Here is a 24,235-nt window from a genome sequence, read left to right as displayed (position 1 = left end):
TAGCCTTATTAAATTGTGATCCTTTCATTCTTTTATAGATATTTCCCTTCAATTCTTCAAGTCGTATTTTGTCTAATTTTCTTTACCTACACTTCTCATTCACTTCATACCTTTTTCTTTTTCCCTTGCATTTGTGGCAACACATTATCATCAGAACTAAGAAAGTTATGCCCATGATTGGCAATAGTATTTGACATAAGATACTCTTACCTATGTTAGAAAACCAACTACTAATGGTGGAAAAACTATTTGTTATTTTCTTCCATACACTGTCAACCTCCAGTGTTTTCAGTTCCTCTTCCTAATGTGTAATATTTTTAATATACCTTCCAATTTCGGCATTTTTTATCAGGTATACATGCGCAACAATGTTGCGCTTTCAACATTTTACAGACTCCACCCTCTTTTGCTAATAAGATATCAAGGGCAAGTCGATTTTGCAAGACCATAGATCTAACAGCAACTAGTTCTGTATTGATCAGTAAAAATCCTCCAGCAGTGTCAGCAGATAACCGGTCAACTACTGTTGACAATTGACAGATTTTTCTAGAATTCAGCAGAACTCCCACTGAAGGTATTAATGCACCAGATATATCACCTACTATTTCAGAAAAACTAGCTCTTTTATATTGGGTTAGTTCATTACTGTCATTATTGCTTCCAGTGATTCTCTTAACATGATAGACTTTAGGGAATACTATTCCGAAATAGCAACTCCCATACCAGCGATCAGGCAACTTAAAATAGGCTTTGTTTCCACAAATATAATAAATTTCAGGAAATACTGGATCACTTCCTCCTTTTAGTCCCCAACCCCCAATTACTAGGAAGTTGTGTTCACATTCACTGGAACCAATAAATGCATTGTTATATTCTGTTTTTAATCTAAGGAGACAGATTTTCCCTTTCTTTTCAAAATCCAGAGACATAGCAGCATGAGTCTTACCAGTTGCCAAAAGATCTTCCCTTTCAGCCCATTTAGGTATCTAGGGTTTCGGCTCTGATGCCCTTCTTTGGAAATCCTGTCTCCTCTGTTCTACTAAATTCAAAAATATATTTTATTCTTCATGTTATTTACATGTTAAATTGTGTTTATGGGCATCAGCTATATCTATTGTCTTCATTGTTAAGAAATATTCACCCATGAATTGTGAGTCTCTAGTACTAAGAAGAGGGTTCATGCTCTTTCGCACAGGAACTTCTGAAAATATTACATCTACATTTGAATAACTGCAGTTTTCCAGTTCTATAAAACAAACTAGCTAATACACTACATAAAATACCTATGTCAAGGGTAAGTGATGATAAGTTACCCCTTCAGTTACTGAGTTTGGCAATTTCATGCAAACATAACAATCACTAACTTCCATTGTTTCTCCATAATGTACTAAAAGATTTGCAAATACATTCAAGTCAGTTTAGTTTTTATTCACCGTGTAGTGTATATCTAACTCATCTGGTGTTTCTAAGTCTACTTTATCTCCTTTAATATTTGCTACTTCTGTAGGTGCATTAGTACTATTTTGCTTGTTCGTAACCATCAAATAAGGAATAGCTATTGCTAATATTACCCACATTATGAGGACTAATATTAAGCTACATACACAGATTCTACAACACTTCTTTATACAGCTTTGGTTTGGCTTTCCAGTAACTTTATCCTCTAACATTTTTTCCCTAGAAGATTGAGATAACACCTTAAGCATCTTCTCTCTTTCAAGTCGGTCTCACTTCTTCGTCAATTTGTTCAACATTCAGCTCTTCATCACTTACTTCATTTAAGTCGAGATATTCAAAGTCTTCAAGAATAACATATGTCTACTCAAGACCCTTGAACTTATTATTCAATATCTTCAAATTTTGACTCCTTCTTTTTGGCGTTGCTGTAGAAGGTCCAGATTGACTGGTTACTTCATTTACTAGATCAGGTTCTTCATTGATTGTCTTAAGTCAGTATCTCAGTCTCTTAATAATTCTGGGCCAATTATCACCTTTTCGACTTTCACTGCACTGCCAGGTTCTTCAAGACTCCTTTTACTTTCCTTTAATTTTGACACCACTTGATCAGCTTCATCTACAGATTTCCCCTCTATCTGACCTTGTCCACGGCTTATTGTTCTGGCCTGTTCTGCCTGGATAGGTTCATCTACCTCAATCTGACCCTGTTCAGGATTGGTGATGTCTGGCTTTTCTTCTGTATCCTGAACATGCATTTCCATGCCTATCTGGTCTTGTTCAGGTCTATTTACCTCTTTACCTTCTTCTGCCTGAACGTTTTCTCTAAAACCTATCTGTCCCTTCTCAGACCCAGGAATGGGGGTTTGGTCTTCTGTCTGAGTATATTGTTCTTTCCTTAACTGTTCCTACTCAGACTCCCTAACAGTCATTTCCCTACTCTCCTGAGCGAGTTCTTCTACACCTGACTGGTCCTCACTCTTTTCCTGTTTATCTAACTGTGTCTGACTCCTAGGCGTTTAATGTATGTCCTCCACTGGGATCCAGTCGTCCTGATAAGTGCTCGATTGTTCTTGGGCAGCTACCTCAGGATCTTCTATAGGAAGTTCTTCAGCTGCACAACCTTCAGCAACATCAGTTTCTCATTTCAACTGAAACTCTTCTTCTTCAGGAGCTTGTACCCTTTTGGTATGGCTAGCATGGATCCAATTAGGCAATCCTGCACACTTTACAGCTGTTGAAGTAGTCAGTATAACTTGATGCGGTTTGTCCCACCTTGGTGCTAGGCACAATTCTCGAGTGTGATCCTTCACAACTACCCAGTCACCGGGATTCAGATCATGCGATTGGCTCAGCTGTCTGTTGAAAGCGTCTTCCCCAACCTGATGAGAGATAGAACGCACTCTGTCAGCCAACTCTTTTCAATACTCCAAAACCAAGTCATCAGTTATATTCAACAGCTTGTGTCCTGGTACACATGCCTGTCTTATGGCACTTCCCATGAGAATGTCATGGGGACTCAATCCAGTATTTTTGTCTGGAATACTTCTGAGTCCCATTCGAACAAGAGGTAAAGCATCAGTCCATTCCAGTGGGGTGTATGCACACACCTTTCTGAGTCTTGACTTGATTGTGCCATTTAATTGTTCAACCACCCCAGAAGCCTCTGCACAGTAAGCGCAGTGCAATTTTTGTTCGACTTTGAATGCTTCACAAATTAGTCGAATTATTTCATTATTTTTCATTACTGGAAAACCAAATCTAGGGATGAGTTCTCTTAATAAATAAAAGTTTGGCCACTGTCAAGCTGTCATTTCTTCGGGTCGGGTATGCTTCCACCCACTTTGAAAATAAACAAACTATGACAAGTACATATTTCAACCCTCGACAAGCAGGCAGTTGAATGAAATCTTATTGAAGTCTTACAAAAGGACCCTCTGCCTTTCCAATCTTTCCCATACAGACCACTTTTTTACTGTCGGGATTCATTTGTTGACATATTAAACATATTTGGCAAAGGCTCTCTGCTACATTCCTGAACTTCGCGTTAAACCAATCTTGTCTGAAAAGTAGAATCATTGTATCTCTGCCCACTTGTGAGTCTCCATGGTACATTCTAGCCTTTGGTGCAAGCATACTGTCTGGCATAGCTGGTCTACCATCATACAAACCCCCACAGCATCTTCTGCCCTTCTTTGACATCCTATTTTCACCCACTCTTCCTTTTCTCTCATGTCTACTGCATCCTGCTGATCTTTCACCTCCTCCCAGGTTCCCACTCCTGCAAGTAGCATAAGTTGGCAGCTGATTCCGCAAGTTTCGATTTGCTTGTTTAAGGCAATTTTATGCTTCGCACAGTTTTGGGCCACCTGGTCAGTATATCGGTTACCGGCTGTCACATAGTCATCTCCTGATTGGTGAGCAGCACACTTAACCACGGCCACTTTTTTTGGTAATTGATTTGCCTCAATTAATTCTTTCACGAAAATTCCATTTTTAATAGGGGTTCCTGAGGAAGTTAGAAAATACCTTTGCATCCACAGTTGGCCAAAATCATGCACTCTCCAATTTTTCCCAATTTTGCATGCTTTAATTAAAGCGATTAATTAAGCTACTTGTGCAGATCTGACTTCCAGTAAATAGGATGCTTTGACTATTCCAGTTAATGTACACACAACGTAAGCAGCACTCAATCCTCCCTCCTCATGTCGCATGCATGAACCATCTACAAATAACTCATGATCAGCAAATTTCAAGTGTTCTTCTTGTATGTCAGGACGTGGTTTGGTGCTAAGTTCGGTCACGTCAAAACATTCATGTGCAACCTCATCTTTCACTTATTCTTCATGAGGATCACGTAGTAAGGTGGCTGTATTAAGAACAGTACACCTCACTATAGTCATGTTTTCAGCCCCAGTAAAATTCTTTCATATGTTGTCAGCCTACTGGGAGTAAGATACTGCGTTCGGGTTCTGGTTAGCAGAATCACCACTGCATGAGGAACATACACCTTGACAGGGTGTCCCATCACAATTGACTCACTCTTTTCTACGCTTATACAAGTTGTGGCTACAGCTTTCAGGAAACCTGGTGATGCACAGGCCACAGGATCCAAGGTAGCCGAAAAATATGCCACTGGCCTTCTCATCAATCCATGTCTTTGTGTCAGAACTGAAAGTGCACAATTGCCCCGCTCATAGCAGAATAATGCAAATTCTTTTGAGTAGTCTGGCATTCAAAAAGCAGGTGCTTCACACAAACACTTTCACAACTTTCTAAAAGGTCCCATGCTTTCATCATCCCATTCTATAGGATCTTTCACTGTCTTTCTGGTCATCTGTATCAGGGGTAAAGCTAGTAAAGCAAACCCTACAATCCACTGCCTACAATACCCTACAACTCCAAGGAACATTCTTATTTCTTTTTGGGTTCGTGGCAACTGCATTTGTCTTATTATTCGGATTCTTTCAGAAGTCACTTTTCTAACTCCTCTTTCTATTTGATGAAGCTTCTCAGGGGACACTTTATGTCCACCCTTTGCCAAATGATTTAGCAATGCAATTGAATCAGTAACACAGTCATCTCGTGTATTTGACGCCACCAATAGGTCGTCCATATACTGCACCAAGACTGACTCTCTGGGCAATACAAGAGATTCAAGGCTTCATTTGAGAATCTGATTAAAGATCGAAGGACTTTCAGTATACCCTTGAGGCACACGATTCCACACGTAAACATGCTCTTCAAATTTGAACGAAAATAATACATTGCTATCTGGATGCAATGGAATAGAAAAGAATGCATGACATAAATCGATTACTGTGAACCATCCTGCTTTCCATGGTATCTGATAAAGAATCACAGCTGGGTTAGGCATTACTGGGCAGCATGGTACAACAATCTTATTAACTTTCCTAAGATCTTGAACCACCCTATACTTTCTTAATACCAATTATAGATGAGTTACAAGGGCTACTCATTATTTCTTTCAAGATGCCTTGTTCGACCAATCGCTCAATCTCTGTTGCAACACCTGCTTTTACTTCTGGACTCATCTTGTATTGTCGGGTATTCGGATAAACAGCACCTTCTTTCACTGTCACTTTTACGGGATCTACATTTTCCATTAATCCTATTTCTTTTCCAGAAAAATCCCATATCCCTGAATTTACGGTCAATTTGACTTCGACAGGTAATTCATTTTGTGTCATCATCGAATATAATTCATTTACTTCTGTTCCCTGTTTAGCTAACATGAACTTGTAAACTCCATCTTCATCTGGAGTTTGTATCGCAACACCATCCGGTGTGCAAAATATGGTGCAATTCATTTTGCACAGCAAGTCTCTTCCAAGCAAATTTACAGGGCTTTAATCACACACCACGAAATTATGCATTTCTTTAAAATTTCCAATTCGTTCCTCCATTGGTTCTGTGATCGGAGTTCTAATCCGTTTGTTCGAAACACCTACAACTTGGATATCTTCACCCGAGAGGGGCAGGTTAGGAATATCTGTTGTTCTCACAGTAGACCTGGTAGCACCAGTATCCAACAAGAAAGCAATATAATTTCCTTCTAATTTACCTTCCATGTATGGACCTGACTGATCTACCGGTAGGGATGCGCCAAGTACGCACTCCCCTTCCTCCCCCTTCAGGCACCGTCATTCCTGCTCATAATCAATTAGGGGATCCAGCAAAAGAAACTGTGATGTTACAAAACTTTTCTTACCACTTCCTTCTGGAAATCCAGCGTCCATACTGTACTTGGCTTGACTCACAAAATTTGACTTATGGGCAGGTGGCAATTGACTCTGAAGATCTATACCCTGTTGTTGATGACTCATTAACACCTCATTCTGCGTCTCTGGATTTAAATTTTGATTCGGGCAATTATTAACTTGTACAACCTTACACTCATTCTTCCAATGCCCCAACTTCCCACAACCGTGACAGGGAAACCTTTTCTTTGCCTCTTCCCAATTCAACCTTCCCCGCGGTTTTCCCCCATTATTGTCCCCTTGACCTTGTACTGTTCCTTGACTTTCTGACTGTTTATTTAATTGAAGTTCTTGTTGTTCAGGCAATTTTACTTGGGCCCACATCACTTTTTCTTCTAAGGCTTTTCGTTTGTTATCAATTTCGTCCCCACAATATTTAGCATATTTAAAAATTTCATCAATATTCTTTGATTGCCAACACAACATGTGCTGCTTAATCAATTGGGATATATCTAATCTCAATCCTGTCTCAAATCGATACACAAAATGAGTCATGTCCTTATTTTCTAAACTTTCAAACCCACTGTACTGTTCGAACACCTGTGAGAGACGCTCGTAGTATGCATGTACAGACTCATGTTTCTCTTGGGTGATTCTGTCTATTTTTACCCAGTCTATTTATTTCGGGGGAATTTTACTCTTCAGAAAAGTGATTACTTGATGATATTTTTGCATTACATCTTCTGATGGGGCTCCTGTCTTTGCATCTCTTGGATATTCTTCACTAGGCCAATCTATAGTAATTTTGCAGTCTGTCCACAAATCCGCAGGTGCTACTATATCAAACAAACCATCCAGATCCTTTAACAGAACCTTTGAAACTTTCACAATCCTCTCAACATGTCTGTACCACTCCACTGGTTTCTCTCTCAATTTTGGGAAATCATTCGTAAATGACAAAATGTCCTGTCTAGTCCATGGTACATGTACGTTCCCCCCTTCAGGCTACTTCCCTCATCCGATACAACCTCTCAGCCTTTTCCGTTTTTCTCATGGCATATTAAGATGTTGTTTGATTTACCTGTGCTTCTTCCTTTTTCTTTGCCCACCTAACATTCCATCTTTCAAGATCTCCCCATTTTTGTAGCAGAAATAACAACTCCCTGATCTGTAACTTTCTTCCAGACACATTCATGTTTTCCAAATCTTTATCAGAAAATTCTGCTCTATATGGTTTCTGCAACACTTTTGATTCCCTATGTCAATTCCCATTTCTGATGCCAAGTTTGTCAGTTTTTCATGGAATTCCTTTGTATTTCGCTTCTACAAATAAACAATAATTCTTCCTCACTGTATGTGTTTAATCTGTCCAGACCCACATTTCCAGCAACCATTTCTTCCAATTCTACTCTCAGTTTGAAAATGTCCAATAATTTTAGCTGTGACTTTGGTTTCTCTATTTCTTGAGACCATCTCTCTATATCTTCAGGGGTTACTATTGTGGCACTTTTAGTTCCTGATGATGTTTCTAATCTAACTTCCTTCGAACAACTGGGAACATTTCTCTTCGGGGTTTCCATCATTGGCTCTTTTATGGGCAAATCCATTAATGATATTACTAATTAACATTCACTTGCTTGGTAATCTACTATTATCTTTTCTTTTCTTGGTTCTATGCTCAGGGTAAGTATTAAAGGAACTTTAGGACAGTTTGATTTTTCTCCATACAATGAAACTACCGGACCTATAGTCACTGTTATGGTCAATGCTTTGGGATGTGTGTTTATCTGAGCTATTCTTTGGATCAATTCATCTCTATTTTTATTGATTGCTTACTTGTCCTTTTCTTGAAGTACCTTGTCTGCTGTGTCATGTACTATCTGGGGAACCAAAGGTATTCCTATCATTGGGGCACTAGGGGTCATTCTGTTGAATCCATCATTATAAGGTGGAGGACTTTTCATCAATATGTCTTCTAGGTATCCCTCTTCTGTTCCTCCGCTACCTAAAATGGTTAAGTGCTTAGTTTTCTCTGTACATTTACCTCCTGTCTGCGCTTCTGATGTTAACACAGGATATAAACCTTCTCCCAACATGGCCTGTCTCCATTGTTTCATTTGACTATCTCTAGCCTCTCGGGGAAATTTTGGATAATATTTGCTTAGGGTCCTGTTACTTCGTGGTCTATCCCGTTCAAAAGCTTCCATTTCCCATTCTTCTAAAGCCTCATACTGGGTCAAACTAGGTCTGGGTTCTAATTCATTCATTTGTGTTCTTAAATTGTACAATATTCTTCCATTAAACATTCCGTACTCAGGAAATGCTAATATTCCATCATCTCTTGTGTATTCTACCCAATTGTCTAACCATACACAGGTATGATAGCCTCTTTCCACTATCATGTATGATGCTGGCATATTAGGAGGAGGAATGAGAATCCCCTCTTTACTCTTAATGGGTTTGTCCTTTTTAAAATAATTCTTAACTTTTTGTATAAATGACATTTTTCTCTTTTCTCCGTACATTGCGTGCATATGCTGTTTAAGGTACTGTTCATAGGCAAACCCTATCAATCTCCTGTCTGAACAATTCCCTGTTAATGTTGGATCATACATGCAATCTCCATGATCTATTATTACTCTTGGGATTTCTATTTTGTCAGTCAATCAGACGCTTGCTTTAATTCTAATAATTCTCCAGTACCAGCACGTTTTCTAGTCTGAGAACCAAACAACTTCTACTCTGTTCGCTCACTCAGCCAATGCTTGTGCAGCTTTTCTGTGACGTCAGTATCACTCACTACTGACCCCTCCTTTACAATTTTGCACCAACCACACGCCCGCTGTTTCAACCAATCCCAGTGACGTCAGTGCGGTACCCGCAACTGACCCCTCCTTTACAAGGTAACGCGAAAACTTACTTTCACACAAATTTCATTAATTAATAACATAAAAATATTCGTTATTGTGTCTGACCCACTAATTCAAATAATTGTAAGATTTCTTTCACTGCGAGTAAAAACCCATCCACTTACTCTTCACACACCACAAGTAATACCTTTCCGCTTACTCTCCACACAAGCATCTTAGAACCTGCTACTCCTTCAGTATTACCCTTTCTAGGTGATATAATACCAACATTTCACCAGCGAACTCCTCGCCACCAATTATTCTCACTAATATACAAGAAATTAATCCCTAAGGTAGTGCTTCTAATCCTGCATAACTTTCAGCACTTACTCGATCCAGACCAACAACCTCACTGAAGTGTGGCTTCCACTTACCACCCGCTATTCAATATTACCGGGAATTTCCACACAACATAAAACAATACATAATGGGTTTTGGTTAACACATAAATCAATAATTCAAAATTTCAAATACAATCGTCACCTAACTAACTATACTGACCATGCCTCTGTTACCAAGAAAAACTGATGCAGCGGAGTTTACCAGCTCTATACATTCATAAACACAACACTCATTTGGGCCCATATACATTCATACACTCAATGAGCTAGTAAATATCTGCTGGTCATCAATTTTATTTTACCCTAGGAAACCTTTACACCAGTAACCTTACCATTCCTGTCTACTGAGTAAATGTACATTCAATACATCTAGTAGTAGATTAGAATAGGGAGTAAATACAATAATACATTAATCCTTTATTCAAAGAAACACAGACTCAGAAGGAGTTTTAAAAGTTTATCTGAATTAATAATTTTGTGAGTCAAATCAAATACACGTAAAACATTAAAATTCTCCATCAGGGAAAGTAGTTCAGTTAGTTTATAATTCAATTCACATTAATTACTCTCATGTGATGACAGTACCTGAGGAGAGAAAGAACAGAGAGGAAATACAAAGCATAACCCCACAGAACTTTATTTACCTAGAATGGTGTGAGGACCTAGACATCAGAATGTCGAGGATTCTGGATATGTTCAGGACCAGGAAGATGACCTCTACTAGTGTAATGCCAGCGTTACACTCCTCTCTGGTGCTACTCTCTCCAGCTCGGGCTCGTCCGAACCCCTTCCTAGATGTGCCTCCTTGGTTGTTCCACAAATTTTCCCTACTGTTGGATTCTTTAGTCAGATCGCAGCGAAATCGGGCAGCATCTCAGCATAGCACCAGCATCTCGTAGGTCAAGTGTGTCTGACTATCTAGAACATACCTCTGTTATACCAATTCAAATGTATGATCCACCCCCAAATGTTTCAATTCCATGTACACCCGCAATTTGATTGGGCCAAGCAGTGGGGTGAGGACATCACACCATACTAAGTGCAATAATTTTCTTTAGTTCTATTGTCTAGCTCCCCGCCCCTTAATTTTAATACCCGCAAGCTTTATTCCCACAAGCATTTCATATGTAGATCGATAAATCTGTAATACAATGTTTCATCTTTTTCCTCTCATAGGGTCAGAAGTTGTTCTTCCCATGTCCATGCTGGGCTTAGAGTTTGGCAATCACCCAATGACTTAATTGGTCTCAGAACGAGAAGGATTTCACGCATGCGTAGTTGTCGCAAAGGGTAGGGACATTGGTCACCCTTCAAGGCCCAAATACGAACTATCAATAAAGTCAGAGAAGAACATGTTAGAATACAAAATTAAATGAATTCACTGTATACCACTTACTTCTACTCTAACCCCATTTACTTAATAAATCTTTTGCATTAATGGCTTAGTACAACTTGCATGGGTTAGTTTCAGCTCAGCATGTGCGGTAATGCAATAGTTTCGAGCAGCCATATTAAAAGCTATTGCGCAGCTGCAAAGATTTCCCTCCAATCGACAGAAAACGTCATACCACGTAGATGTGGTAGACGCATGCACAGAAGAGTTCCTGTGTTTTGGCCGCCATTTTTAGGACACTTGGGTTATTCATTAGTAAAGCACCTAGAAAAGCTTCCCCTAGATACGATATGTAAAAAGTGGTGCATAATTAGTATTCACAGACAGGTTGGTTATAATGTTACAGGTTATTGGAGAGGATTGCATACAAGCAAGTTTCTTTTTATACGAAACCTTGCTCCATCAGGGCTACAAGTTGTAAGTGACTCACAAATTGAATTGAGTATTCTAAGTAGATATGGCCTTTAAAATGTAAGCTCTGAATTGGTATATATTATACAAAACTGGACTCACAAAACTTCCCAGACCCGAATTTGAAATGTCTCCCAGAATTATGATTCAAAGGTGCACCTACAGGGCATAATGCAGTGAAAACGTCAATGAAGCACACATATAATAAATATTCGTGTCTCACCTGAGCATTCTTCTGACAGCTTTGTTGCACCAAAGAGAACACTGTTGCTAAAAAACAATTTGCAGAAAAGCTCCCTCTGACTCAGGGGCAGTTAGATAAAAGCAATTGTTGGCTGGTCCTCAAAGGATTTTTCTTCCTGTAAGCATGTGATATTTCTCCTTTTTGCAACCCAGGGCTGCCATGTCTTGCATTAGTTAGCAGCCCTGTAGCAGATTAACTGCCAGATAAAGGTTTCAATAGTGGGGCCATGTAAGGCTCCCCTGTCAAAAAAACACTAGGCAATTCTCTTGCCCCCAAATTAGGTGGGTGAACTACAGATTCAGCAGAACGGCAGAAGTGCTTGTTTAGTGAGATTCTGCCTCTCTGCCAAAGATAAAAGACTTCCTGAGGCTACCACCAGCCCCAAACATATTTTGATTAGGCTGCTATAATTTTTTTTTTCCAATTTAGATGTGACTTTATGGTGCCTGAATTATTAATAGTAAATGATGGTAAATGATTGCATACAGCATAGAAGAAGTGAAGACAAAATTGGTATGTGAATTTTTTTTTGATTGGTTTAAAGCTGTATGCAAGTGTCATAGCTCAGGAATGATGTTTACCTTTCTCACACACAATTTAGCTTTTTTCAATCATCCTATTCTGCTGCTGGTTGAAAAAACTACACTTTGGCAGAGACAACATAGAGGCAGTCTTTTGTTATCAATCAATCAAGCAATCAGGATTTATAATGCACGGCTAATCACCCGATAGGGTATCCAGCTGATTGCAGGCCCCAGAGGCTTATTTGAACAGTCAGGTCTTGAGGGCCATTCAGAATTCTGGAAGTGAGGTGATGAACTGGAGGTACGATATTATAATGACTTGATACATATCAATATCAGATAGCATGAACCTGAGCACAGCCTTTGGTAGCTATGGCACAGAGCAGACAGGTTTAACTTAAGAAAATGTGTAAAGCACTTAGAAGTACCAAAACAGGTAAAATTCTGAAAGCCCAACACAATAAAAATCCCACTCCAATTTATAAAAATAGAGAATATTTTAATGAAATAAATGACACCAAAATAGAAAAAGATTCAATATGGCAAACTTCAAAGTTTTTAATTAAACAAAGCATCAAAATGTGATAAGCACCAATCGTGGCCAACTGGTAGCACATGACCGGGCCAATGGTAAGATTTCAGGACAACTGCAATGGAGCATGAGATAGGTACAAGTATCAGGTTTGTTCTGGTGGAAAAGTTAACTCCTTGATGTTGACAGCCTTCTAAGAAAGCAGGCAGTGGGCTGATGCAGAGGGAAAAAGGTTCGGTGTTGATTGAATCTGGCATTGAGGTGGAACTCTAACAGGAGAAGTTCGAGTTTCTGCAGCATGGAGGTCTTCAGAATCAGTCAGGGCCTCACTGACAAGAGCTTCAATGGAGCTGCAGCATGCAATCGAAGCAGCCCTGTTCATTGACGGATTACAATGCCGACTGGAGAACATATCGGGAGCTACAGCAAAGTCTGGGCCATTGGCAATGCACTTTCTGTAAACCAGCTGGCAAGGTGGTCTCGCTTTCTGGATAGTTGTTAGAAATGGGGGTCTCTAGTTGGCAAGGGCTTGCACCTTTGTCCAAATAGGGACCCTTCTTCCTAGTCAGGGTAAGGGAGTTACACTCCTAAAATAACCCCTACTCACCCCCTTGGTAGCTTGGCACGAGCAGTCAGGCTTATCTTAGAGGCAGTGTGTAAAGCATTTGCACATAACCAACAGCAATACAGTGTAAGCATTACAAAAGGACACCACACTAGTTCCACAAATATCCAATATTTACTTAAGACAAGACTAAAATGATAAAAATCCACAATACAGTACAGGCTATCACAGCGTCGTGAGCAAACAAATCCAAACAGTTCTGGCTGACCGCAGCGTCGCGGGCTAGCTATGGCGTCGGGAAGACCCGCCAACAGTACCTTTCAGAAATGCAGGGCATCGACACCACACTAGTTTAGAAAAATATCCAATATTTTTATATACTTAAAACAAGACTAAAATGATAAAAATCCACAATACAGTACAGGCTATCCCAGCGTCGTGAGCAAACAAATCCAAACAGTTCTGGCTGACCGCAGCGTCGCGGGCTAGCTACGGCATCGGGAAGACCCGCCAACAGTACCTTTCAGAAATGCAGGGCATCGATGACCTCTTGTTAAGCTTCCGAACACACGGCGTCAGCAGGCGGCGGTTCCGAAGGTTAGTGCAGGAGTCGTTGGGGCCCTCAAAGTCACAAACGTTGCAGATCGAACTCCTCTTTGTTGAAGTCAGGAGCGCTGTCGTCGGCCAGCGTCAGGGGCTGCGGTGTGGCATGCTGTGCCCTCAGGTCGTGGTGCAAGCAGTGGCTCGGTGGCGGCGTCAGATGGCGTCATCTGTGAGACCAGGGTCGCAGTATGAGATGAAGGCGGTGCTCATCACGGTGCTGGCAGGTCACAGTGCAAGCGGCGGCATCGTCGTTGCTGAAGCGCTGTCATCAGCTGACAAACTGGAGTCTATGGCACCAGCAGAGTGCGGAGCCCACAGGTCGCGGTGCGAGCAGCGGCTCGGTGGCGGCGTCAGCAGGCATCGTTGGTGAGACCAGGGTCGCGGTGCGGCATTTCGGCAGTGCCCTCTGCGGTGCCTTCAGGACACGGAGCCAGCAGTGGCATCATAGATGGCGTCGAGCTTGAAGTCTTTGCTGTTCCTGAGACTTCTTGAACAGGGGGCGAGCTATACCTCAAGCTCTTGGAGAAACTCACAAAAGTAGATTGCAGAAAGTTCAGTCCAGTCCTTTCACTGCCCAAGACAGAAGCAGCCACTTCAGGCCAACACAGCAATGCACACAGCAATGTGGTAGTTCCTCCTTCCATCTTCTCCAGCTCTTCTTCTTGGCAGTCTTCTTGATCTAAAAGAGTTCTGAAATCTTGGGGTCTGGGCCGCAATATTTATACCACCAAATCCTTTGTTCTCTGAAGGCAGAGAGTGTCTGTACCTAGTCCAAACCAGTTCTGAGGGCTTTCTGCCAGTGCACAACATTTTCTTTTGTCAGTGTGGGCCAGGGTCATCCAACGCACCACAGGAGGTGGATCCAGCATTGTGGAAGGCAGACACAGCCCTATTCAGGTCCAGGTGCTGCTCCTCCCACCCATCTACATGCAGATAGGTCTATTCAGCCCAGTGCTGACTTACCCTGTCTCCTGGAGTCTCCCCCAGCCCCTGTCATTCACAAACCAGACAGACAATTCACGAGCTAGCAGAGGCAGGCTGGATGGTTAGGTAAGAAAATACCTATTTTCTAAAAGTGGTATTTTCAAACAATACACAAGCTAGCAGAGGCAGGCTGGATGGTTAGGTAAGAAAATACCTACTTTCTAAAAGTGGTATTTTCAAACACAGACTTTTAAAACCATCTTCACTAAAAGATGTATTTTATCATTCTGAGTTCAGGCATTCTAAACTCGAATTTCTATCATGTTCCCTGGGTCAGTTAGGATTATAGGATCTTATAATCAAACTGCCCATTATGGCCTATGGGGAACAGATAGCTTTGCAAAAGTGAAAAACAAAGTAGGCTGTAATTCACTATCAGGACATGCCACACACACCAGGGCATGTCCTACCTTTCATATCAAATGCACCCTGCCCATAGGGGTACCTTGGGCCTACCTTAGGGGTGACTAACATGTAGAAAAGGGAAGGTTTAGGGACTGGCAAGTGTGTGCACTTGCCAAGTCGACATGGCAGCCCCAGGCTGCACACAGGCTCTGCAATGGCAGGCCAGAGTTACACTTTACGCCTTGTTTGTGTGGGTGGCACAATCCAGTGCTGCAGCCCACCAACAGCATTTGATTTATGGGCCCTGGTACTCGCAGTGCATTTACTAGGGACTGACACATTAATCAAATAGGCCAATCATGGAAACAGCAATCCATAACACATTTTACCACAGGAGCACATGCACTTTACCACTGATCAGCAGTGAGAAAAGTGCGCAGAAACATTACACCAGCAAAAACAGAGTTAAAACTGGGAGGTCAGAAAGCAAAAACTCAGGGGAAACACGCCAAAAGATGCCAAGTCTAACAATAATCTTCCAGGCAAAAAAACAGGGCAAAAGGTTTCTATGTCCCAACCTTTATGGTTAAGCAGGAGGAGTAAAGTCTATCCCAGCCAAGGGTACAAGGACCTCAGGACCAGCACTTGGGATTCTGGACACCCAGAAGCCACTAGCAGGGTCCAAGGCAAGTCCAGTGGAAGCTGGTGAGCTAGGAACCTTCAGGAACGTGTGCTCCCTGTAGCTTGTGTGTCCCTGTAGCTTAACAGGAGGTCAGTCAACTGACCCTTGGAATCCACTTCTTTGTCCAGGTACAAGTGGCAGCAGTCCCAGCCCATGTGGTTTTCCACTGAGGTAACAATAGCTTGTGCAGTCCTTTTTCTGTCTTCCACAGATCCAGTGGTGTTCTAAAGCACTCCTGGCACCTTCCTAAACAATAGGGAAAAAGATCCAAAGGTCACCCTACCCACTTTTGCAGTCGCTCCTGTGTGTCCTACTGAAAAAATCCCAGAGTGACCCTCTCTACCTAAATCCAGAATGGCAAAAACGTTCTTCCCTTGTGCAGAGCTCCTCTGTCCACCCTAGAGTTGTGGTCAGGGAATTGAGGAACCGCTCCACTGTGGTCACTCAAAACCAGTTCTGGAGGCAGTTCCTGCCCCATTAGGACTGGAGCCAGGCTGGCTAGTAAGACAAAAGTGACGCAGGCCCCGGTGTGAGCTACAGCTTTCAGTGACAGGGTTGGCATCCTTTGAGGATATGCAAGGTGATGTGCACAGTCCCCAGGATACCCTGTCAAGTGAAGGACAAGCTCTCCCCACACCCAATGCCTTTGTCTCAACTCTGGGAGCCAAGTCACACCTCTTCAAAAAGCTATTCAGCTATTCGGTGACAGATGGACACTCAGGCCAAAGGGCTTCTGGAGGCCTTAGGCAAGTTAAAGACTACTTTTTAAAAGTGCCTTTTGTAAAATATTTAGTAGAAAGTGGACTTTACTCTTGAATTGGATTTGTAATAAACATTTTTAAAAGTTGAGAATTAACTTTTTATCTGGTTCCTAGGCAGAGATATTGTTATTTATTTAATGAAGTATACCAATGCCTTCCTATTTAACAGCTAACGCTGCTACAATGACAATAGCTTTTAGGGCATTGTCACGGTAAGAACATGGTTAACATTAAACTTTTTCATGTCCTACTATTAAATATCATACACTGTGCCTTATGGGCCCTTGAGGCTTAATTAGGGCTAACTTACTCATATTTAAAAGGAGAGCCAGGCCTGTCGTAAGCTTATTTTTTTGCAAGGTCGAATTTGTATTTTAAATCTGCACAGCCAAAATACTGTTGGCAGACCTGCACTCATGTTTTGCATTGTCAATTTAGTGATGGCACAATATGTGCTGCAGTGCACTAATGACATTTAACTTACAGGTCATGTGTACCCTGTATGAGCAAATTAAATATGCCAATCAGGAATATAGCTAATTTCGACATGTTTTAGGGGTCAGAGCACGTGCAGTGGGGCTTGATTGCCATAGTTCCAGTGCACAGAGTCAAAAACCAGTAGCATCAGTCCAAAAAATGGGATTGATCAGCAAAAAGAGTAATTTTCCTACGGATGTGCATAGCATTTTCAATCTTTTTGTGAAATGCCAGCACACGTTTTATTTGTTTGAAATCTTTAATGAGGAGTAATTGGGCATTTTGATTGCCTGCTCTATTTATGTCAAGCAAGTTTTTGGTCAATGCTTTCAGGTTTTCACTTAACTCTTAATTGCTATCCCTCCAAATTACAACATGCATCTCACTGGGTTACAGAGGAGGATGATCAGGAAAAGAGACTATTGCAAGGCACCTATGGACGCACTTGCTGCTGGTGCTGCTTATGCCCTGCTTGCGTGCCTCGCGTGACATGCCCTACCTGATCAGGCAGGTGGCCGAGGTGTTGGAGAGGGTGCTAACCAGATTACTAAAGAGGCCGCCCTTTGATAGGGAGCTTGTTATCAGGACGCTGCTGCCCTTCAGTTCCATCAGTGATGACATATCTGTGGTGTGCTGTAGAGACAAGGGATGTGAGAAATTAGGGGACCTCTACCAGGGAGAGGCATCCCTCACATTCACAGAAGCACAGGAAGTGTTCGCAGTAAGGAGGGCAGTTCTTGCAAAATGCCAAACTGACGAGCACGGCGCAGGAGATCTGGACGGACTTCCCGAAAGCACATCGACAGATTGAAACCCTGCACTTGATACTGACAGTTGTGTCAGCTGGACATATTATAAAACACTTCTATAAGGCCCTCAAACTGACCAAGACCAAGACTAAACCAGCAGCCCACTGGGTGTGGGAGGAGGACCTAGAGGTGCCTTTGACAGACTCGGTGTGGAATGCGACATGTAAACTGAAGAAATGTATCTTGTCTAATGCTAGATTTACACTAGCACATTTCTATTACTTGCTCCGCACATACTTAACTCCAGTTAAACCTAGCAGGATGTATGATGGGTGGAGTGTGGAATGTCCCTGTTGTGGAGGACAGAGGACTTACTTTCTGCATTTGGCATGAGAATGCCCTACAGTGCGTGCATACAGAGAGCAGGTGGCTACACGGCTGCGGCGGTGACTGCGCTGACAGTTGAGGATTCACCACAGGTGTGCCTGCTTGGTGTAGTTAAACAACCCAGAGGGGGTAAGATGCGCTGGAGGTTCCTACAGTTAGCTTTAGGGTAGGTGGGTGTGAGGCCCTCTCCTTAACCTTATGGTAAAAGGATGTTGTTGAGAGGGCATTGGCAGAGGAGGTACGCATGAAGCTTAACCAACATGATGACAAACTGCAGGAGGACCTAGAAACTTGGGCTGAACTTCTGAAGGACATACACATGCGGATAGGTGGGAGAAACAGACAGGGCACACAATCTCAAAATACTGAGGGTATTGACCTACAGGGTCACACGTTTGAATCTGCCAACGAGGAGGAGCAACCTCTGAGTTGGGATGAAAAGTAGGTGCTTGGGGAAGTGGAGCACATCCATTAGCATACTCGGGGACCTGATTCTATCCATGTTTGAGAACTATTAATGTAATGTTTGAAATAATGTTTGTGGTGGGAATTGGGGACTAGACTGTAGGGTGGTTGGTGGATCTTGGATGCTTTGAAGCTTGCAACTGGTGGTGACGTGCACACTAAACAACTGTTCTAAAAAAAAAGGTTTTCAATCAAAAAAATCATCACAATCTGTGAGCTGTAGTCATAATGTGCTTCAATTAACAAATGCATATGATAACAATACAGTTGAAAAGAAAAGTTCCTCACTAAATATACCACATTTGTTGTAGATGTAGTAATCTGCAAAACCTTATTTTTAGATGTACATAACATAAATAAAGGTATCGACTTGTAGCACTTAAATGTATTAATTCCGCAAGGAAGCCAAGCATGGAGTGGAACTACAAAGAGTATTTCATTGCTACTAAAATGTGATCATTCCAAAGACAACAAAGATTGAATGGGAAGGGAATGGTGCATTCCATAACCCAGGAAAAGTGAGTGCTACAAGGAGAAAGCAATGATTGAATAAACATTGATACTCATCTTTCCTTTACCTTGAGGTTGATTTAGTCAGCTAAGGGTCCAATGATTATGTGGCTACGAAGCCTGCATTTTTTCTTGTTGTTGTGAACACTACAATACTTCACTTCACATGCTGTCTGTTTACCAAAGACAATTTTGTTCTCAATTCAAATCTTATCTTTATTAGCAGGTGTGGGATTCCTCTTGTATGTCAACTACTGATAAAACATGGATGCCTCCAGTATAAAGTAAGGATGCCCCCAGTGTGGGCTGACATCCTGTATTGGATGCCTCCAGTGTAGACTGACATTATTCTTGATTATACATATGATTGTGTACTTATCAATATGGCAGCTCCTTGTGAATCTGAAGGTCAACATGGTGCTGCCCATTAATGTAAAATGTGGCGTTAAGCTTGCGTAAATAATTGATAATTTAGACCAGAGAGATTTATTTTTAAAGCACAGGGGCAAAAAACTATAAAAAGTTGGGTGTTTGACCATTAATTAGCTATGGTCTTCACCTGAGAGATTATCTCCAGATGTCACACTGATTTCCTGATTTGACGGTTCCTGATCTAGACTTCACTCTCAATCGGATAGATAAATTGAGAGATCCAGCTGTAGAGGAAGGGCGCAGACATGTGGGGTCTCTTGTCCTTGGCAAAGCATGACTCTGTATCAATGAGTGCCCACTGGTAGGGTTCACTAACGCATACCACCTAATCCTCCTACGTGTGTCCACTTCTGTGTTGAATGACTCACTCTGGCTCTGTGGACCTTTATCTGTGCATGTTTGTTTGCTGTCTTTGTGTATCAACCTTTCTAAATTTGTCTGTGGGCGTAGTTAAGTCTCTCTTTTTTGACTTGTCCTAGAATGTTTCCAGCAGTCAACCATGTTTTCTCCGTATTCATCAGGCCAAGAGTCCTCACATTGTTTGCCCCTTTCAAAATATATCTTGTACATTCCATTACTTTCTTGACCCTATTTTTCTCTCCATATACTTTCTTGATAAGACTGGCTACTGCCTAACACTATGCTTTGTTGACAAGTATTGTATTCACAAGTCTCCTTTATCATTGCCTCTCTATTCTCTTTTTTGGGCTCCAGTGAGTTTGAGGTGACCTTAAACAACATATACTACTATACAAATAACTATCATCATGTAACACATGGTTCATGGTCTATGTAATGGGTGGCTGCATGCCAGTCATTCATGTATTTGGGTATCTATGTCTCTCTATGTATGGGTGCTTGATTATCTACTGTCCTGTATATGCGGGTGGATGAATATGAGTTGTTCTAATGTATTTTTTCCATATATGTACCATATTGCAAAGGTGACTGTGGGAATAAAATGTTCCTTGCCTGTGTCTAGAGAACCCTGCTGAAATGCCTGGTTATTTGTACTGGCCTGGATAAGATTCATATCATTTAATTTCTGTAAATTGTGTGACATGCTGGCTTTGGTTTTCAGATTTATTTTTTGGACAAAGTTCATCTTTGTGTCCATTTGCTAATAAAATAGAGTAAAGGATGCCTGATGCAATCATCAGTACGTTTAGTCTGTTTGCGTTCTGCCGATGCTTCTGAGCTACAATTTTTACTGAACAAAGTCTCAATTATGCAAAGTAGCATGATGTGCAATGCTGAAAATTGTGTGAGATTACGTTGGTGTAAATGAAATTCCACCCAGGCCTAATGAAAAGCCTAATACTATATTCCTAATTTTTGTAAATTCATATCTTTAAGAAATGCCTGTTTTTGCATGGTCATCCCCATCTTTTTGGACTGATGTTACTGGTTTTTGGACTATGTTCACCGGTACTGTGCTAACCAGGCCCCAATGTAAGAGTTCCAAAAACCTAAACTCCTGTTGAAGTGGTTAAAGTCCCTGTTTAACACCTTTAATTTACTCATTTAAAAGTCCTTCAAGAGGCACCTAAGAAAATCAAGAACTCAATTCCATATTTTAAAAATTCTGTTTATTAGTTACAATATATCAATCTCATTAATGGCAAACCATTTTTTGTGTAATCATCAACATCTAATAAATATTTGAAGCAAGTTTATCATTATTCTTTGAATACCAGTATATGTGTTAAGTAGATTAAGAAAGAGACTAAATTGTACATAATCATGAAATGAACTAACAAAAAACATAGCCAAGTGTTAAATCTACACGTGTAGATTTACCTTTGTGAATATGCCCCTGACTGTCTAACCCAGGCTTCTCCAACAAGTAGCTTGTGAACTATTGCTAGCTCTCCATCTATATGTAAGTAGCTCTTCAATATACAACCCAGATTATTAAATCAGAAGATTTTGCATGGCTGAACAAGTAAATAAATACCAATACTGAAAAGCATGTATTTGAGCTGAAAATGTATGCATTTTAAAATTTCTCAAGCTAATGTTTGGAGAAAAATGGTTGAATGGCAACTTCATTTCCAATTTCCAATTGGATTTCCAATTCAACATTTTCAACCACAGAATTGAATAAAAATAAGCATATGTTCTTCAAGCATTAATATACCATTGAAGGTGCACATCCTCTTTACAAATCCAGATTTCATTTTATATTTAAGCTAATATTTTAATGATAAATCATGTGGCGTTGGGAGGGTTTATTATTTTAATGTTGCCAGGGGGGCAGTACCCTACGGCTGTTATGTATTACCTATGTAGAGCCATCGCAAATTGATAGGCTTTTTGACAACACTGCTGGTAATCCTGCCTGATGCATTGAGGTGATCACTGCTGATAGTCTTGAACGGTGAAGCTACCCCCATAATCGTATATGATGTTGTCACTAGTACAACGCTAATATTAATAGTAGCTCGGGAAGATTGTCAGTGAACATAAGCAGCTCTTAATACAGACAAGGTCGGCGACCCTTGGTCTTACCCGAATCAGCTCTTTTGGTTAGCCTTGGAATGCTCTGCCGTGCTACTTTAAGACAGTCAAGTGCTAAAGAGAAGTTCTTGGCAATCAAGTTTGGGGTCCAATCAGAGGGCTTAGGACGCCTTTGATAAATGGTTATAATCTCCACAACTTGACCTCAGTAACCCCTGATTTCTCTAGAGCCTCAAAGGCAAGGTCTCCTAATGTTAAAGTAGATTAAGTTCTTGTTATTGACAACTGCAGTGAGCTACATTTCATGTTTCAAATCCCAGCCGTAGTAAAATCAGCTATCTATCCTTAGGAGGTATTTGAAGTGAATACCATTAAGGGATTCATTATGAGTTGCAAGTTGCAGGAGTACTAAAATTGGCCGATCCAGAATCACCAATTCCAAATGACTATTGCACCCCTGATCTCTGGAATGACAAGATATTAGACCCTGAATAAGACATATTTTACAAACTCAGAATAGCAGGGTATTTTTCTGCATGAAGATTTGTCATTCTCGATGCTTTCATTTACCACCTACTTTGGGCAGCTGGTAAATGGAATTGGGTGTCCTATGTTAGTTGGGGATGGGGACAAGCCATGTGAATGGTGTCAAGTTACAGGCCAGGATTTGAGCAAGAGAACCCAAGTACTACATGCTTCCTCTGTGTTTTCTGAGAGAGTTTGGCAAGGCGGAGAAAGTCAGACACACCCAATCAAAAGGCAATGTTACCCAGAGGCTTTTCTGGCTGGTAAAATCGGGCCAGTTTACAGGTAAACAAAGAAGCAGAGTGGGTACTGGTTGTCTATTTCAGGAAGAAGCTACTCTGTCTGCTGCACCTGAGCTAAACCACAAACTCAATTAGTCACTGATTTTGCTGAGGACAGTGTAGCAGGTAAAGGGAGATTATGAATTGGCACTCTGTGTTTCTATAATGTACAGTCAGCAATAACAACCACTACTTCCTGTTTCTGAGCTATGATCTCACATGTCCATGCACTAGTGCTTAATTTGTAAAAACGTAAGTTCCAGGGCACTAGTTATCACTTCGGAGGCCGCTGCAGCTGGCACTACTCACTGCCCCTACTAGTACTGCAAAGGGCATTGCTAGTGGCCTGGCTATGTTACTGCTATTCTTTAGTGGAAATCAGTTTTCTAAACTAATTTGTTCTGTTGAAAATGAGGAAGCCGGCAAAACCATGTGGTGGAGTGTCATCAAAAGGGGTGGAGTTAACAATTAAATACCATTGCCGACCACCAGCAAACACTGTCACAAATTAAGCACTGAGTCATGAACTTAAAGAGTTAGCGCAGTGGGATATGCACTGTAGACCGTGCGCAAAGTTACATTCTGTAGCTTTGCTCCTTGCGGGGGAGGATCATAAGGGGGGTTGAGCCTGTATATGTTAGTTTCAGCATTCCAGCCTAGGCAGTGTAGCACAGGATTGTTAGAATCATGAAGCATGAGGAATAATGGAGGTCCGTTATTCTTTTGTAGCCCGCCACCTGCAGCATAATCAGGAGGCATGATGTTTTGTGGGGACTGCTTGAATTCAGTGCTGTGTATATTTAAAACGCATTCCTTTTAACAAGGAGCACATGGGCCATAGCTGCCAATGTGAATATAGGTGAAAACATTTTTTTAAAATGGCGGTTGTGCTTTAACCTGTCTCTGTAGCTTAAAGTATAAATCTGAGACAAGTAAAGGTCCTGTCGTTATATGGCATTCTATGGTTGTTTTTTCTGCTACTATTGAACTCTGAAAAAAAATATGCCCTCCTTAAGTAATTACTGACGTGCGACAGGCAGCCATCAGGGATCATTTGGTCAGCAGTGAGTGATGTAACATTACATTTTGAGATGCAGCTGAAGCTGTGGTCTGTGTGTTCAATAACCAATGAATATATGGTTGTCACTGAACACTCAACAAAGCCAAAATACAACAAATCTATATAATATCCTTTATATTGCACAAAAACACCGCAACACATAAAGAAGCGGAACATATCCCCGCCACAATAAATGCCATGTCACAAATATGCAGAAACATTCTCGTCACCCATTACCACCTCCATAGAACTGCTTTAATAATAGGGTGCTAACAAAGAGGAAACAAGGGGAAATAAAGATATTTCTCCTCATTGGCCTCTATTTGGAAGGCGAACCATTTTGATGCTTTTCCAGATTTGTCAGTTTTGCTAAATTTGGGAATGCACTAAACAGCGTGGGTGGATGTGTGGAACAACCA

Source organism: Triturus cristatus, chromosome 6, assembly GCF_964204655.1.
Source record: "Triturus cristatus chromosome 6, aTriCri1.1, whole genome shotgun sequence".
In the NCBI taxonomy this organism is placed as follows: Eukaryota; Metazoa; Chordata; class Amphibia; order Caudata; family Salamandridae; genus Triturus; species Triturus cristatus.
The sequence above is the reverse complement of the archived record's forward strand: the minus strand, read 5'-3'. Positions refer to the sequence as shown.